Source organism: Neovison vison, chromosome 4 (assembly GCF_020171115.1).
Source record: "Neovison vison isolate M4711 chromosome 4, ASM_NN_V1, whole genome shotgun sequence".
Lineage (NCBI taxonomy): Eukaryota > Metazoa > Chordata > Mammalia > Carnivora > Mustelidae > Neogale > Neogale vison.
In genome coordinates, this window is record NC_058094.1 from 187574279 (window position 1) to 187591647 (window position 17369).

Below are 17369 nucleotides of genomic sequence, written 5' to 3' on the forward strand. Positions count from 1 at the left end.
TGCCGCCAGCTTTATTTTTGTTTTTCAACATTTCCTTAGTGATTCGGGGTCTCTTCTGATTCCATATAAATTTCAGGATTATTTGCTCCAGCTCTTTGAAGAATGCTGGTGGAATTTTGATCAGAATGGCATTAAAAGTATAGATTGCTCTAGGCAGTATAGACATTTTAACAATGTTTATTCTTCCGATCCAAGAGCATGGAATGGTCTTCCATCTTTTTGTGTCTTCTTCAATTTCTTTCATGAGTGTTCTGTAGTTCCTCGAGTACAGATCCTTAACTTCTTTGGTTAGGTTTATTCCCAGGTATCTTATGGTTCTTGGTGCTATAGTAAATGGAATCGATTCTCTAATTTCCCTTTCTGTATTTTCATTTTTAGTGTATAAGAAAGCCACTGATTTCTGCACATTGACTTTGTATCCTGCCACGTTGCTGAATTGCTGTATGAGTTCTAGTAGTTTGGGGGTGGAGTCTTTTGGGTTTTCCATATAAAGAATCATGTCATCTGCGAAGAGAGAGAGTTTGACTTCTTCATTACCAATTTGGATACCTTTAATTTCTCTCTTTTGTCTGATTGCTGTTGCTAGGACTTCTAATACTATGTTGAACAAGAGTGGTGAAAGTGGGCATCCTTGCCTTGTTCCTGATCTCAATGGGAAGGCTGCAAGCTTTTTCCCATTGAGGATGATATTTGCTGTGGGTCTTACTGCTAAATAAGAAAATAATCCAATTTAAAAAAAATGGACAAATATTTGGAGAGACATATCACGGAAGAAGATTGGCCCATTGGTCCATTGGCCCAATAAGGACACGAAAAGATGCTCAGCATCATTAGGCCCCAGGGAAATTCAAACTAAAACCACAGTGAGATACCTCTACCTATCCAGCAGAAAAGCTAAAATAAAAAAAAAAAAGACTGAAAATAACAAGTTCAGTTACTGCCTGATCACCTTGAACTTGTGACAGCTTGATTTTATGTTCTTGTAGGGCAGATCTGTGGGAAGTCCATGGTATTTCCTAAACTTCTTTGACTTGAGATATCTTAAATCGCAAACTCTCTTCCTTGTGGATCTTGTTAAGGCTTGGTTTTAGGCTCTGTTAAGTAGGTCTACAGGAGAGCTTACTCTGGGGCAAGGTTCTTACTTTTAAAGAAGCTGCAGCATTTCTCAGGGTGTTTACAAGGTGTTAATGAAGTCTCCCCATAACAGCTGGGCCAGACCTTTAATACCCACCGGAACTGCTTGACTCTTGGTATCTGTTCCATTCCTTCCCCTGTAGCCATCATCCCTGGTCAATCCTGCACATTCTGTCCTTGTGCAGGCTCAGGTTGGTGAATACCAGGGTCTCTCAGGGATCTGTCTCACAGCCTTCTACTTCTTCCAGAGTGGCTGCATCAGTTTGCATTCCCACCAACAGTGTAAAGGGGGTTCCCCCTTTCTTCGTATCCTCGCCAACATCTGTTGTTTCGCAAGTTGTTAATTTTTTGGTAGTTTTTATTAAAAATAGTCTTTCGTTGTGTGACAGAAAAGAGCATATATAAGATTATTTGCAGGTCCTAATTTTTAAAACATTTTAAAAAGATTTTATTTATTTATTTGACAGAGATCACAAGTAGGCAGAGAGGCAGGCGGGGGTGGGGGGAAGCAGAGAGTCCGATGCGGGGCTTGATCCCAGGACCCCGAGATCATGACCTGAGCCGAAGGCAGAGGCTTTAACCCACTGAGCCACCCAGGTGCCCCTGCAGGTTATAATTTTTTAACATAAAGGTGATTTTTTTTGACATTTAGTATTTCTGCTTACATGAGCCATTATTGTATCTGTGCAGTATTTTGAGCTTAAAGAAGCTATGAAAATGTAGGAAATGATTAAAATTCAAAAATTTTAGTTCCCCAAATACTATCTGCTGGTTACTTAAATTTTGTGTTGACTCTGTACATTATTTATAAGGCAAATATATTCTGATTGTATTTTGGTACAGGATAGCGTTTATAATCCTCATAATATACATATATTCCAACCATGCCAAGATAACACGGTGTTCAAACAACAGTAGCTGGTCTGATGTTTAAAAGAAACACTTGCTTGCTGAAGGACATTCCTTTTGAGTCATGGATTGGAAACCCGTGTTGAATATGCTAAGTGATTCCATCTGAACTGCAGAAAATCACTATTGGTTACATTTTCACTTTGCATATATGTCACTGACAAAGCCAACTGGCCGAAGTAAGCTTTTTGAAATGGACCTTTCTGGCTGAGCTTTCAGAAGGCTGCATTTTTAAATGTGAAACCTAAAAAAACATACTATTCACTGGTTGCACATTAAAAGCAAATGGCCAGAGGAAACAAGATGAACTAAAAAACCCCGTAAGATGAAAACATGAAATTTGTACAGTTTTATTATTTGTAGGAGGTTTAAAAACAATTACACTTAATATAATAAGCCAACCTCCCTAAAAGAGCAAAAAGACACACCATAAACCTAAGACATTACAGCAAAAGATACATTGATATACCTTAATAAAGAAAAGATTTTGACATTGTTCCTTTTATAAATGTTTAATCACAACTGTATTTAGGTTTTATATGTACTGCGTGAAGACTTGGAAAATTGATGTGAATCAATGTATCAATGTATTTTTTTTTTTTAAAGATTTTTTATTTATTTATTTGAGAGAGAGAGACAGTGAGAGAGAGCATGAGCGAGGAGAAGGTCAGAGAGCGAAGCAGACTCCCCATGGAGCTGGGAGCCCGATGTGGGACTCGATCCCGGGACTCCAGGATCACGCCCTGAGCCAAAGGCAGTCGTCCAACCAACTGCGCCACCCAGGCGTCCCTATCATTGTATTTTTGACCTTTGAAGAAATGCAATCTGGGCTGGAAAAAACTATGAACTTGAGGCAAAATATTCCGAGTTTGAGTCTTTGTTTCGCCATTGACTGACTTTGTCAGTATAGAACATATCCTCTTTTTAGCCTTGGGTTTCCCTGAAAATGTGGTTCTGTATTTGCCTGATCCTGTCATTGTCAGTAATGAACTGCTATTTAGAAGTGGCTTAAGTTCCTGGTAAGAAAGCCATTTTTGTAAATTCAGGGTATTATTTTTATAGTGTGCAGTAACTGAACTGGTGAAGCCAGAGCTTTTGAATCACATGTGACATTGAGAGATAGCTGAATACTCAGAAGTAGTTACACAAGGCTTCTTATTTAGTTAGGATTTACACAGGCTTCTTCTGGGAAGCTCTTTGTTAGATACTGTAAGGTAAATACATGCTGGTGTCCCAGTCCTAAGAAAGGAAAGAAAACAGTATCAGAAACTGACATGAGTTATATGCCGACTTGTACCAAGTACTTTACTGGTGATTTACTGACCTCATGTGATCGCCTACATCAGTTGAAAGTCTCATAATAGCACTTATTGAGTGCTTACTATATGCCAGTTATTTTGCTGAGAATTGTGTAACTGTAGTCTATTTTACAGATGAGGAAACCAAGGTTTAGAGAATTTCTTTAAGGGTATGTAACTGACAAATGGCAGAGTACACATATTACAACTGTAATGCTTGTTGGGGGTCAACATATCTTCAAATGAGAAGAGTGTGAGTTGGTATCATGACATATTTCTATGTTGAGAGATTCAGAGTGGATGCTACTGATACTTTTTTTTACTGACCCTATATTGCTGAGTGTGAAAAGCATTCCTGGGTTGGCTTATTGGGACTGTTCTCAGTTGATCTGCATTTACGATTTGCTTTGATGTTTGCCAGTCTTTTTTTTTTTTTTTTAAGATTTTATTCATTTATTTGAGAGAGAGAGAGAGAGAGAGAGAGCCAGTACCAGCATAGGGGGAGGTCAGGGGGAGAGAGTGAAGCAGTCTTCCCACTGAGCAGGGAGCCTGACACAGGGCTCAATCCCAGAACCCTGGGATCATGATCTGAGCCCAAGGCAGATACTTAACCCACTGAGCTATGCAGGTGCCCCTGATGTTTGCCAGAGTTTTCTTATGGTTAGACTGAGTCTTCACCATTGAGGTGATTTCTGTTATATATAAAACTATGTTGGGGGTGCCTGGGTGGCTCAGTTGGTTAGGCAACTGCCTTCGGCTCAGGTCATGATCCCAGGGTCCTAGGATCAAACCCCATGTCCGGCTCCTTGCTTGGCAAGGTGCCTGCTTCTCCCTCTCCCTCTGCCTGCTTGTGCTCTCTCTCACTCTCTGTCAAATAAATAAATAAGTTTAAAAAAAAAAACAAACTATGTTGTACACAATCCAAGCCCACCTTTTAAATGTAAGTTATAAAATTTCACTTTGCTAAGTAAGGGTAAGGGGAAAGAAATCATGTTTTATGGTTTTGATTTAGACTAAGACATTTGTTTTACAACTACAAAATTAAAGCCACATACCTTTTATAAAGTGTAAGAGAAAAATCTAAATCCTCTTTTACAAATTTAGTAGTGCTTTATGCGCATGCTGTTTCTCCTGTCCCAGTTGCATTTATCAACTGATGGCTCATCAACAGCCCCCAGAGACTTCTTGGAAACCCACCTCTGCTGGTGTCTATTGCTCTGTAAAGCCCTCCTGGTCTAGCTTTTGGTTTGGTTATTTCTGCTTATTTATTTCTACAGAATTTGTTTACACCTTACCTTTAACTACTGCATGTATTAAGTTATGATGTAATGATTTGTTTCAGTATTTCTTGACCCCAGTATTTCTTTCTCGAGACCAAGGGCTATATTTTATTCTTACTTTTAATCTGTACTACATAGCCTAGTTCCAGATATATAGCAAGTAATTAATGTCTGGAATGAATGACTGGTAATTATATTTTGGTCTTAAAAAACATGTATGAGATTGAACTCACCAAGTACATGAACTCCACTAAAAAGTATTTATTTTAAAGTAATTTAGTTTGGAACTAAAATGTCTTCTTTAGGTTATTTCATTTTAATAATAAGAGAAAAACAGGGAAACTGCTTTCTACTATGGGAAATTACATCCTTGATTAAATAATTCTTTTGCTTTTAAATTACCAAGTTTGTGGGGGTGCCTGGGTGGTGGAGTCCATTAAGTGTCTGAACCTTGGTTTCTGCTCAGATTTTGATCTCAGGGTTTTGGGTTTGAGCCTTGTGTCAGGCTCCATGTTCAGTGTAAAGACTGCTTAAGACTCTCTCTTCCTCTCCCTCTGGCCCTCTTAGCGGCACATTCTCAGTCTCTCAAGTAAAAGAAATAAATTAAAAAAAAAACCAACTTTGTTGCTAGGCAGGAATTGTAGAGTATTTTAATTTTGGAATAAATCTAGAATGCTTCAGGCAATTCATGTAACTGAAGATAAAGCTTTTGTATTGTTCATATACTAGAGTGAATTTTAATTGCTTATAATCTCTTTAAAAATTTCTAACAACCTTACAAATCTTGCCAAATTGTTCTTTACAGAGGTATGTGGCAGTTGGAATTTGAAAATGCATTTGTGTTTGAATTTTAAATAAGGAGAGTATTTTGAAAAGGCATTCATGTTTACATTTGAGGAAAAAACCATCTGTATGTCTATTTCTATCTCTCTCTCTGTCCCTGTATTTATATAAATATTTAATGGAATATAAATATATTATACATTTAATATAAATATAATATAAATATGTATATCACATACACAATAATATAATGTAAATATATGTATTTAAGAGAAGTATTCTTGGTTAAACACAGAATATAGTACAAGAATTTTAATCCTAAGAGGAAAACATTGCAATGTATACACAGTGAAATGAGGGATTCTTTGTGAATGAAAAGAAACCAATATGTAATTAGCAGTAGCAGACACTCTGGTGCATTTGAATATAACTTTAGTCTCTTATCTGCGTAGCATGAACTCTACTGAAAATGGGAACATTTTCTTATTTCAGTTGTGTATGTGTGTGTGTCTTTGTCTAAGAAGTCAAAGACTCATGCACATGACTATTGATAGAAATGATGGAGATTGTATGGAACTGTAACTTTAAAATTGTTTTCTTTCTCTTATAACCAAATCATCAAATTGGTTTATGGCTGAGTTTCAGAAAAAATCTGGGGAATAGTTTCTAGGCTGCATAATGGATGGAGTTGGTTGATATCTTTATTATCACATGAATTGAAGGGTCAGGGTCGTTGGCATTGATTTCTATTGGTTCTGTGGTTTCCCGAACAGCAGAGATTACTAAAAAAAAAAAACCAAAACTTTAAAAAAAGAAAATTGAGGAATAATTTGTTTCATCACCATTTCTACCATCATTACCTTAATTTGGGTTTTCTCTGTTTCTCATCTGCTTTACTGGAAGAGACTCCCTGCTAGTCCACATACCTCTTATCTTGCTTGAAAGATCTTGCTCTGTAGGCTCCCTGTTTCTTTTTTCCTTCCGGTTCTCCATTCTGCTGCTTTAAGGTAATCTTTTAAAGCACAAATCTGATCATATCTTTGCCCTGCTTAAAATTCCTCAGGGCTCCCATCACTTACAGGAAGAGTAACAGGGATTATATGAGTGACTGGCCCTACTAAACCCACTGGTCTGATCTTACTTCAGACTCCAGCTTGAAACAATACTTTCTCATACTTCTGCCTACACTGTCAAATACATTGCCCCTCAGTTTTTCATTTAACCAAGTTCTAATCCTTCAAAATTTGATTCAGGCTTCGCTTTTTTTGGTGGGAGGACTTTGAAATCAGTTATATCTACCTTTGCCCTCTTTCCCCAGTCTTAGGTTGCCTTTTATGTGGAACTCTAAGACCATTTACATGTTTCTATATAACATGTGTCATCCCTGTCTTAAAATTTTTTCTGCTTCTTTCACTGGACTGCGAGTTCCTTGAGATCAAGGACTTCTTTTCTCTCTTCATCTATGATGTCTGACATAACTTCTGTTTAGAATCCTAAAAACGCAAGGGGTTATTTAGTATTTATTTGAGTCTATTTTGCAGGTAGCTACTGGTCCAAAGGATTTTGCCACTTTGTTGTGAACCAAGTGGTATTAATTATCAGTTTGATTTTCTAACCCCTATAGTGAGTAAATGTTTGCCTCTCTCCATTAACATAGATTTAAAGTTGAATGAGGCATATTTAATTTTTTCTCCTCTCTTGGTGTTTTCTTAAGTGGGTCTTAATGTGTGAATGTGGCGATCATGGTATTTACTTTTGAATAGAATTTTGTGATTATTTAGATTAGTATTTTTAAACTTTTAACATGAGACATTCTTATTTATAATGCTACTACAAATAGCTACATTATTAGCATAGTTTATGAATTAGTCTCTGTTAAGTTCTTTGTATGCAGTATTTAATTTCAAAAACAATCTTGTCAAGTCATTGTGATTACCTTCATTTTATAGATGAGGAAACTATTGTTTGTAAATTGAAATTTCTTGCTTGAGTTTATACAGCTGCTAAGTGCAGAGCTGAAGTTTGGATCTGGGTGTATCTGATTCTATAGACTGAGTTCTTAACTATTTTTTAAAATATATTTTTAAATTTTATTTTATTTTAAAGATTTTATTTATTTTTTTGACAGAGATCACAAGTGGGCAGAGAAGCAGACAGAGAGAGAGGAGGAAGCAGACTCCCTGCTGAGCAGAGAGCCCGATGTGGGGCTTGATCCCAGAACCTTGGGATCATGACCTGAGCCAAAGACAGAGGCTTTAACCCACTGAGCCACCCAGGCTCCCCTGTATTTTAAAATTTTAAATTCTATTAACATGTAATATGTTATTTGTTTCAGAGGTAGATGTCCATGAGTCATCAGTCTTATATAATACCCAGTGAGTTCTTAACTATTATATATCTCCTTGTTGCATTTACGATAGTGATTGCAAATAATAATTTGAGAGCAGTGAGTTTATTTCAAGTTTTTTTCTTTAAGATTTATTTATTTATTTGACAGAGAGTGAGAGAGAGGGAGAGAGAGATCACAAGTAGGCAGAGAGGCAGGCAGAGAGAGAGGGAAAAGCAAGCTTGCTGCTGAACAGAGATCCCAGTGTGGGGCTCCATCCCAGGACCCTGGGATCATGACTTGAGCTGAAGGCAGAGGCTTAACCCACTGAGCCACCCAGATGCCCTGATGAAGTTTTAAAAAACATTCTTACAGCAAATATTTCAGTTAGGCTTAACTTGAGAGCATAGTGACAAAATAATATGTTATAACATCAAGTTTTACTGGCTTTGTATTCTTTTAAAATATCTTAACAGGTTAAAATTGGGTTCTTTTTCTCTTGTCTTTCTCTCTGTACATTATTTGAGTAGGTTAAATTGTTTTTCCTATTAATTTGCACAGTTCTCATTGTATCCCAGTGTCTTATAGATATGTTCCTCTGTCCTTCACATTTGTATATTTGTAGTTTGATCTGGAAGCTTTATCATATTTGGATCTGATATTTTGGCAAGACCTGGGTCTACTTTGTTAGACATTCTTATGTTGTTATGGGTATATCTTGCAGATCTTATATTGGTAGGTGTTAGATAAGTACTGCAAGATTAGAAAAATCTCTTCTTTCACTTCAGATTTTATGTGGAACAAGAAGAGGATGTAAGAGCCATATGAAATACGTGTTTGTGTTATCAAGAGTGATACTCAAAAAGTTAAAAAAAATTAAACATAGAGTGAATCAGCAATTCCACTTCTTGGTATATAACCCCCAGAAAATGAAAACAGGAACTCAAGCAAATATTTGTTGTTTTAATTAACATATAATGTATTATTTTCTTCAGGGGTACAGGTCTATGAATCATCAGTCTTACACAATTTATAGCATTCACCATAACACATACCTTCCCCAATATCCATAACCCAGCCATCTGATCCCTCATCTCCACCCACCAGCAACCTTCAGTTTGTTTCCTGAGACTGAGTCTCTTACGCTTTGTCTCCCTCCCAATCCCATCTTGTTTCATTTTTTTCCCTCCCTTCCTCCCATGACCCACCACCTTGCCTCTCAAATTCCTCATATCACAGAGATCATATGATAATCGTCTTTCTCTTATTGACTTATTTCACTTAACATAATACCTTCTAGTTCCATCCACATCATTGCAAATGGCAAGATTTCATTTTTTTGATGACTGCATGGTATTCTATGTATATATATACCACATCTTATTTATCCATTCATCTGTTGATGGACATCTAGTTCTTTCCATAGTTTGGCTGTTGTGGGCATTGCTGTCAAACAAATATTTCTATACCCATGTTCATAGCAACATTATTTACAATAGTCAGAACATAGAAGCAACCTAAATGTCCCGTGACAGTTAAATAAATAAACAAAAGTTATTATATACATACAATGGAATTATATTCATTCATAAAAAAAGAATGAAGTACTGATATATGCTACTGCTTCTGTCTTTTTCTTCGTGTATAGAAATGCAACTGATTTCTGGGCATTGGTTTTCTATCCTGACACTTTAATGAATTCCTGTATGATTTCTAGCCATTTTGGAAGAGAGTCTTTTGGATGTTCCACATTTTTTGGAAGAGTTTCAGGAGAATAGGTATTAATTCTTCTTTAAATGTTTGGTAGAATTTCCTTGGGTTGTCGTCTGGCCCTGGACTCTTGCTTGTTGGGAGATTTTTGATGACTGCTTCAATCTTCTTATTGGTTATGGGTCTGTTCAGGTTTTCTCTTTCTTCTTGGTTCAGTTTTGGTAGTCTATATGTCTCTAGGAATGTATCCATTTCTTCTAGTTGTCAAATTTGCTGGAGTATAGTTGCTCATAATATGTTCTTATAATTGTTTGTATTTCTTTGGTGTTGGTTGTGATTTCTCCCCTTTCTTTCATGATTTTATTAATTTGGGTCTTTTCTCTTTTCTTTTTGGTAAGTCTGGCCGGGGATTTATCAGTCTTATTAATTCTTTCAGAGAACCAGCTCCTAGTTTTGTTGATCTGTTCTGTTCTTTTGGTTTCTATTTCATTGATTTCTGTTCTGATCTTTATTATTTCTCTTCTCCTGCTGGGTTTAGGCTTTCCTTGCTGTTCTTTCTCCAACTCCTGAGGTGTAGGTTGTCTATTTGAGACCTTTCTTGTTTCTTGAGAAAGGCTTGTTTTGCTATGTACTTTCCTCTCAGGACTGCCTTTGCTGCATCCCAAAGATTTTGAACAGTTGTGTTTTCATTTTCATTTGTTTCCATGAATTTTTTCAATTCTTCTTTAATTTCCTGGTTGAACCCTTTGTTCTCTAGTAGGATGCTCTTTAGCCTCCATGTATTTGAGTTCTTTCCAACTTTCCTCTTTGATTGAGTTCAAAGCACTGTGGTCTGGAAATATGCAGGGAATGATCCCAATATTATGATACTGGTTGAGAGCTGATTTGGACCCAGGATGCGATCTATTCTGGATAATGTTCCATGTGCACTAGAGAAAAATGTGTATTCTGTTGCTTTGAGATAGAATGTTTTGAATATATCTGTGTTGTCCATCTGGTCCAGTGTGTCATTTAAGGCTTTTATTTCCTTGTTGATCTTTTGCTTGGATGAGCTGTCCATTTCAGTGAGGGGGGGGTGTTAAAGTCCCCTACTATTATTGTATTATTGTTGATGTGTTTCTTTGATTTTGTTATTACCTGGTTTATATAATTGGCAGCTCCCATGTTAGGGATTATTATTAGATCTTCTTATTGGACAGACCCTTTAAGTATGATATAGTGTCCTTCCTCACCTCTTATTATAGTCTTTGGCTTAAAATGTAATTGTCTGATATAAAGATTGCCACTCCAGCTTTCTTTGAATGTCCATTAGCATGGTAAATGGTTTTCCACCCCCTCAGTTTAAATCTGGAGGTGTCTTTGGGTCCAAAATGAATTTCTTATAGACAGCATATCGATGGGTCTTTTTTAAAAAGATTATTTATTTATTTATTTATTTGACAGAAATCACAAGTAGGCAGGGAGGCAGGCAGAGAGAGAGGAGAAAGCAGGCTCCCTGCTGAGCAGGGAGCTCAGATCGGAGCCTCGATCCCAGGAACCTGAGATCATGACTTGAGCTGAAGGCACAGGCTTAACCCACTGAGCCAACCAGATGCCCCCATGGGTCTTGTTTTTTTATCCATTCTGATACCCTATGTCTTTTGATTGTGGCACTTAGGGTAACTACTGAAAGGTAGGAGTTTAGTGCTATTTTATTGCCTGTAAGGTGGCTGTTACTGTATATTGTCTTTGTTCCTTTCTGGTCTACTACTTTTATGCTCTGTCTTTGCTTAGAGGACCCCTTTCAATATTTTCTGTAGGGTTGGTTTGGTGTTTGCAAATTCTTTTAATTTTTGTTTGTCCTGGAATCTTTTTATCTCTCCTTCTATTTTCAGTGACAGCCTGGCTGCATATTTTTCTTGTTTAGTTCTCTGAGTATATCATGCCAGTCCTTTCTGGACTCCCAGGTCACTGTGGATAAGTCTGCTGCCATTCTAATATTTCTACCCTTGTATGTTACAGACTTCTTATCCCATGCTACTTTCAGGATTTTCTCTTTGTCACTAAGACTTGTAAGTTTTACTATTAGATGATGGGGTGAGGGCCTATTTTTATTGATTTTGAGGGGGGTTATCTGTGCCTCCTGGATTTTGATGCTTGTGCCCTTCACCAAATTGGGGAAATTATCTGCTATAATTTGCTCCAATATACCTTCTGCCCCTCTCTCTTTCTTCTTCTTCTGGGATCCCAATTATTCTAATATTGTTTCGTCTTATGATATCACTTATCTCTCGACTTCTCTCCTTGTGGTCCAGTAGTTGTTTGTCTCTCTTTTGCTGAGCTTCTTTATTCTCCATCATTTGATCTTCTGTATCAGTAATTCTTCTTCTGCCTCTTTTATCCTAGCAGTAAGAGCGTCCATTTTTGATTGCTCCTCATTAATCGCTTTTTAAATTTCAACTTTGTTAGATTTGGTTAGATTTTATAGTTCTTTTATTTTTCCAGAAAGGGATTTTATTTCTCCAGAAAGGAATTCTCTCATATCTTCTATGCTTTTTTCAAGCCCAGTTAGCATCTTGATAATCATCATTCTGAACTCTGGTTCTGACATCTTACTGGTGTCTGTATTGATTAGGTCTCTAGCTCAGTACTTCCTTTTGTACTTCTTTTTCAGGTGCGTTTTTCCACGTTGTCATTTTATCCAGATAAGAAGAGATGAATGCGAGAACAACATATTAAAAGGGTAGCAAGGACCCCAGAAAAATATCTCTCCAAATCAGAAGAGACCTGAAACTGGGGGAGAAGAAACGGGAATAAAATGACACATATATATATATATGTGTCATTTTATTAATATATATATTTGTTAATAGTTTTATTAATTTATTAATAGTTTTATTAATATATCTATCTGTATATAGATATCTATATCTATATATGAATGATTTGACTGGTGAGTAGAACAGAAGCACACACTTGATTTTGGGTGTATTTTGGTCTGTTAGAAGAAACTGCCTCCCAAAATTTTAAAGAAAGAAACACTTATATACATACAAGAATAAGGTAAACACAATGAAGGGATAGAATATGAAGGTCAGTATGAACATTAAGAGATTCTAAAAAAGGAATTGATGGATAAGAAGCTGGTTGAAAAAAGAAAGATAAAAAAATGAGAGAATGGGATCTAACTGGAGAATAGAACAAAGCTATATGCTAGATTTAGGGTATATTTTGATTTCTTAGAGGAAACGGTACCCTAAAACTTTAAAGAAATAAAAACTTGTATGTGTACAAAAAATAAGGTTAAATACAATGAAGCAGTAGAGTATAACAGTGATAATTAAAAAATATTTTTAAGAAGGTATTGATAAGATAAACTAGTTTATATAGGTTAAATAGGAAAGAGGAAAAATAAAAAAAATAGAATGAGAAAAAAATAAAATTTAAAAAATTTACTTTGAAAGACTAAAGAATCATGGGGAAAAAGCCAGGAACTCTATTTGCTGCATTCCCCTTAGCTCTGGAGTTCTGTAGTTCTCATTGATTGGTGAAGTTGGTCTTGGCTGGACATACTTGCTGATCTTCTGGGGGAGGGTCCTGTTGCAGTGATTCTCAAATGTCTTTGCCTGGGGTGGAATTGCACCACTCGTGCCAGGGGCCAGGCTAAGTAATCTGCTCGGTTTTGCTCTTGGTAGCTTTTGTTTCCTGAATGCTTTCAGTAAAGCTTTGTAGGAGGAGAATGAAGATGGTGACCTCCCAGTCTCCCACCTGGAGGAGCTGAGAGCTCGAGGCCCCACCTCTTCTTGTGCCCTCAGAGAAATGCAGTCAATCTCTTCCATCTCTCTGGTCTCTGGCCATGCTCTATGCTTACCTGGCCTGTGACCGTTTGTTTTCATCTTTGGCATAGGGCCCGGTTTGGAGTCTCCAAATCCAGCAGATTCCTGCAGTGTGCCCCTGCACTGCTCCTTGGTTGAGGGAGGGGGGCTCTCCGTGGATCTGCCACTTGTGGGTTTCCTGCTCAAAGAGCAGTGGCCCGATTGTGCCTTGGATCATATTTTAAGGTAATCCCGACCTGAGATCTCATTCCTCGGCTCCATCTCTGCCGCTGGCTTCCCTGCTCTGATACCTGGGGGCTCTGCCACACTCAGGCATCCTTGTTCTTTTTGTGACCCTGTGGGTCCTGAGACCACACTGTCCCAGCAAGGGCTCTACCTCCTGCTTAGCCTCTGGTGTGACCTCCCTCAGTGCAACAGACTTCTAAAAGTTCTGATTATGTGCTCTGCTGCTCTATGGCTTGCTGGGAGCTAGCCCTCCCCCTGCAGTATATCTTCCTGTAGATAGCCTTGGATTCACTTTTCCACACATCCTACTTTCCAGAAAGTGCCTGCTTTTCTGTTCCTAGAATTACTGCTCTATTTATCTGCAATCTCCTCTTGAGTTTTTAGGTGTTCAGAATGGTTTGATCTCTATCTAGCTGAATTCCTGGGACCCAATGAAATTTAGGTCTCCTACTCCTTTGCCATCTTGCTCCTCTTGCTGAAGCTTTTTAATTTTGATTAGTCCAAATAGTTTATTTTTCTTTTTGTTTCCCTTGTCTCTAGGAGACATATCTAGAAAAATATTCTTATGGCTAATGTCAGAGAAGTTACTGCCTGTCTTCTTTTCTAGGACTTCTGTGGTTTCAGGTTTTAGTTTTAGGTCCTTAACCCACTTGAGTATGTTTCATTCTTTTGCATGTAGCTGTCCAGTTTTCCTAACACCATTTGTTGATGAGACTGTTTTTCCCCACAGTATGTTCTTGCTTCCTTTGTCAAAGACTACTTGACCATATAGTAATCATGGGTTTATTTCTGGACTCTCTATTCTGTTCTTTGAATCTTTGTTTCTGTTTTTGTGCCAGTGCCATGCTGTTTTGATTACTACAACTTTGTAGTAAAACTTGAAATCTGAGATTGGGATACCTCCAGTTTTGTCCTCCCCCTCACTCCCAGAGATTGCTTTAGCTATTTGGAGTCTTTTTTGGTTCCATACAGGTTTAGGACTATTTATTCTAGCTCTATTAAAAATACTGTTAGCATTTTGATAGGGATTACATTAAATCTATGCATTGCTTTGGCTAGTATAGACTTTTTTAAAAAAAAACATTTTATTTATTTATTAGAGAGATGGAGAGAGAGCACAAATAGGCAGATCAGCAGGCAGAGCGAGAGGGAGAAAGAGGCTCCCTGCTGAGCAGGGAGCCTGATGCAGGGCTTATTCCCAGGACCCTGGGATCATTACCTGAGCTGAAGGCAGCTGCTTAACCTCCTGAGCCACCCAGGCGCCCCTAGTATATACATTTTAATAATATTTGTTCTTCTAATCCATGAGCAGGGGATACCTTTTCATTTGTTTGTATTGTCTTTAATTTCTTCCCTTAATGTGTTATAGTATTTAGAGTACAGGCTTTTACTCCTTGACTAAGTTTATTCTTAGATCCTCATTATTATTAGTGTAATTATAGATGGGATTGTTTTCTTAATTTCTCTTTCTTCTTCTTCCTTATTAGTGTATAGAAATGTAGTGGGTTTCTGTCTATTGATTTTGTATTCTGTGACCTTAATGAATTCATTTAATAGTTCTAGTAGTTTTTTGGTGGAATCTTTAAGGTTTCTATATGTCGTATCACTTCCTCTGTAAATAGTGAAAGTTTTCCTTCTCCTTTACCAATTTGGATTTCTTTTATTTCTTATTCTTTTTTGATTGCTGTAGCTGGGACTTCCAGTACTATGTTGAATAAAAGTAGTGAGAGTAGACATCCTTGTCTTGTTCCTGCTGAGAGTTTTTCCCCATTGAGTATAATGTATAATGTTAGCTGTGGGTTTTTCATATATGACCTTTATTATGTTGAGGTGTGTTCCCTGCTTTATTGAGGGTTTTTATCATGAATGGCTATTGTACTTTATCAGATGCTTTTTGTGCATGAAGTGAAATGGTCACACGGTTTTTAATCTTTTGTTGATTATACCCCTTTTTTCTTCTATTGCAAGTGTTAGATCTGAATTAGAATTTTATGTATATTATTTTTGACAAAGTATGAGAAGTCATAAATTCATAGGTTACCCTTTGGGTACTACACTTTTTTTTTTTTTTTTATTTGGAGTGGCCAATACCAAGCTTTCTGACTAATGTCCCTATTCTAAATGTTTTAATTATTGCTTTGAAATTACTTATTTTTTAATTTACAGAGTTTATCTTTAAAGAATTTAGGGGTGCACCTGGGTGGATTAGTTAGTTAAACATTTGCCTTTACCTTAGGTCATGATCCCATGGTCCTGGGATCAAGCCTTGCTTCAGACTCCCTGCTAAGTAAGGAGTCTGGTTCTCCTTCTCCCTTTGCCCCTCCCTTGCTCATGTGCTTTCTCTTTCTCTGACGTAAATAAGATCTTAAGAAAAATTAAAAAAAGAATTTAGAAAATACAGAAAATTATTAAGAATAAAATATGAAGCACCTTTAATCCTAAAATTTAGATGCAAATAGAAATACATGTAGTCATAAATCAGGTATTGATAAAAATGCAGAGTGGTATTGGTGAACTCTTAGAGATACTCTAGATCAAAATAAAATCCTCCCTTTCTGGGTTAAAAATGGCAAAAAATGACATAAATAGTTCTTGATTTTTCAAAATAATAAAGGTGCTACATTCTATCAATATTTTCATTTAACTTAATTTCGAGTGAATTGTGTAAATAATTTTGGTAAGATGTAATGAGGATATCTGTGAGATTAAAAAAGGTTTGTTTATGAATGAATTATTTCTTTGCAAGATTAACATTAATTTCCTCCTATGTGTGTAATGTACCTTCCTATATAACACATAAAACCTTTCAACATTTCATATATATAGTGTAGGTATATATACTTACCTATATATGTGTATATATATATATATATATATATATATATATATATGTATCTGTTTCTAATTTTATAAACACTAAAATCTAGGTTTGAACAGAAGCCGTAGTCTTTGCTATATAATTAAAAAAAAAATGTGTTTCTATGTAGGGAGACCTAAAGAAGGTGGTAACTCCCGAACAATTCATTTGTTTAGAAAAATGCTATAGGGGGGCGCCTGGGTGGCTCAGTGGGGTAAAGTCTCTGCCTTCGGCTTAGTCGTGATCTCAGGGTCCTGGGATCTATCCCCACATCAGGCTCTCTGCTCAACATGGAGCCTGCTTCCTCCTCTCTCTCTCTGCCTGCCTCTCTGCCTACTTGTGATCTCTGTCTGGCAAATAAATAAATAAAATCTAAAAAAAAAAAAAAAGAAAAATGCTGTAGGACTTTACATGTTAAATCTAATTCTATCACAGTTATTACATTTTATTAGAAGAAGCATTTGTTCATTCGCTTAGACTTTTAACAGGGTTTAACAATTAAAAATTCTCAGAATGATGCATGCCATGTGTATTAGAGAAATAGAGGAGATTAAGAAGTGAGATATTGTCTGGAAAACTGAAATAATCTTAGAGGTTAAATCTGAATCTTGATATTGATATTTTAGGTGGTTAATGGTGATGCTGAAATGTTAATTTATTTTTGCTTTTATTATTTTCTCTTAGAATGTACCACAGTAATTTTGACTAATTTCAAGTAAAATGTTACCAGGTTGTAAATACATTTTTATTAATTCCAAATAATCTGTTCAATATTGTATTTTATTTATTTTATCTAGGAGAGGGGAGTTTGTATTATTAAGTTTCTGTTATCTTTTTTTGCAGTCATTAGAGATTTATTGACTAATGGCTTATTTTATACAATATTAAAGAATGTGGACTTTCTGTAAGAGGAACAGCATTGTGTTTCGTACATTTATGTTTTTATTAGACAAACCATCTTTTTTTTTTGTCCTTGTGAAGGCTTCTGGTATTGTGTAAGTGGCATTGCAAAACATAAAGTCAGTAAAGAAC

The 17369-nt window shown here is 36.5% G+C and overlaps 1 protein-coding gene and 1 pseudogene across 3 annotated transcripts in view; one reads left to right on the forward strand and one right to left on the reverse strand.

The window, feature by feature from the left end:
* LOC122905271 overlaps positions 1-13472 on the reverse strand; it is a 37995-nt pseudogene extending 24523 nt beyond the window's left edge.
* The window catches only part of BBS9 (Bardet-Biedl syndrome 9), a 461843-nt gene that overhangs the window by 70178 nt on the left and 374296 nt on the right, over positions 1-17369 (forward strand). The window lies entirely within an intron of this gene.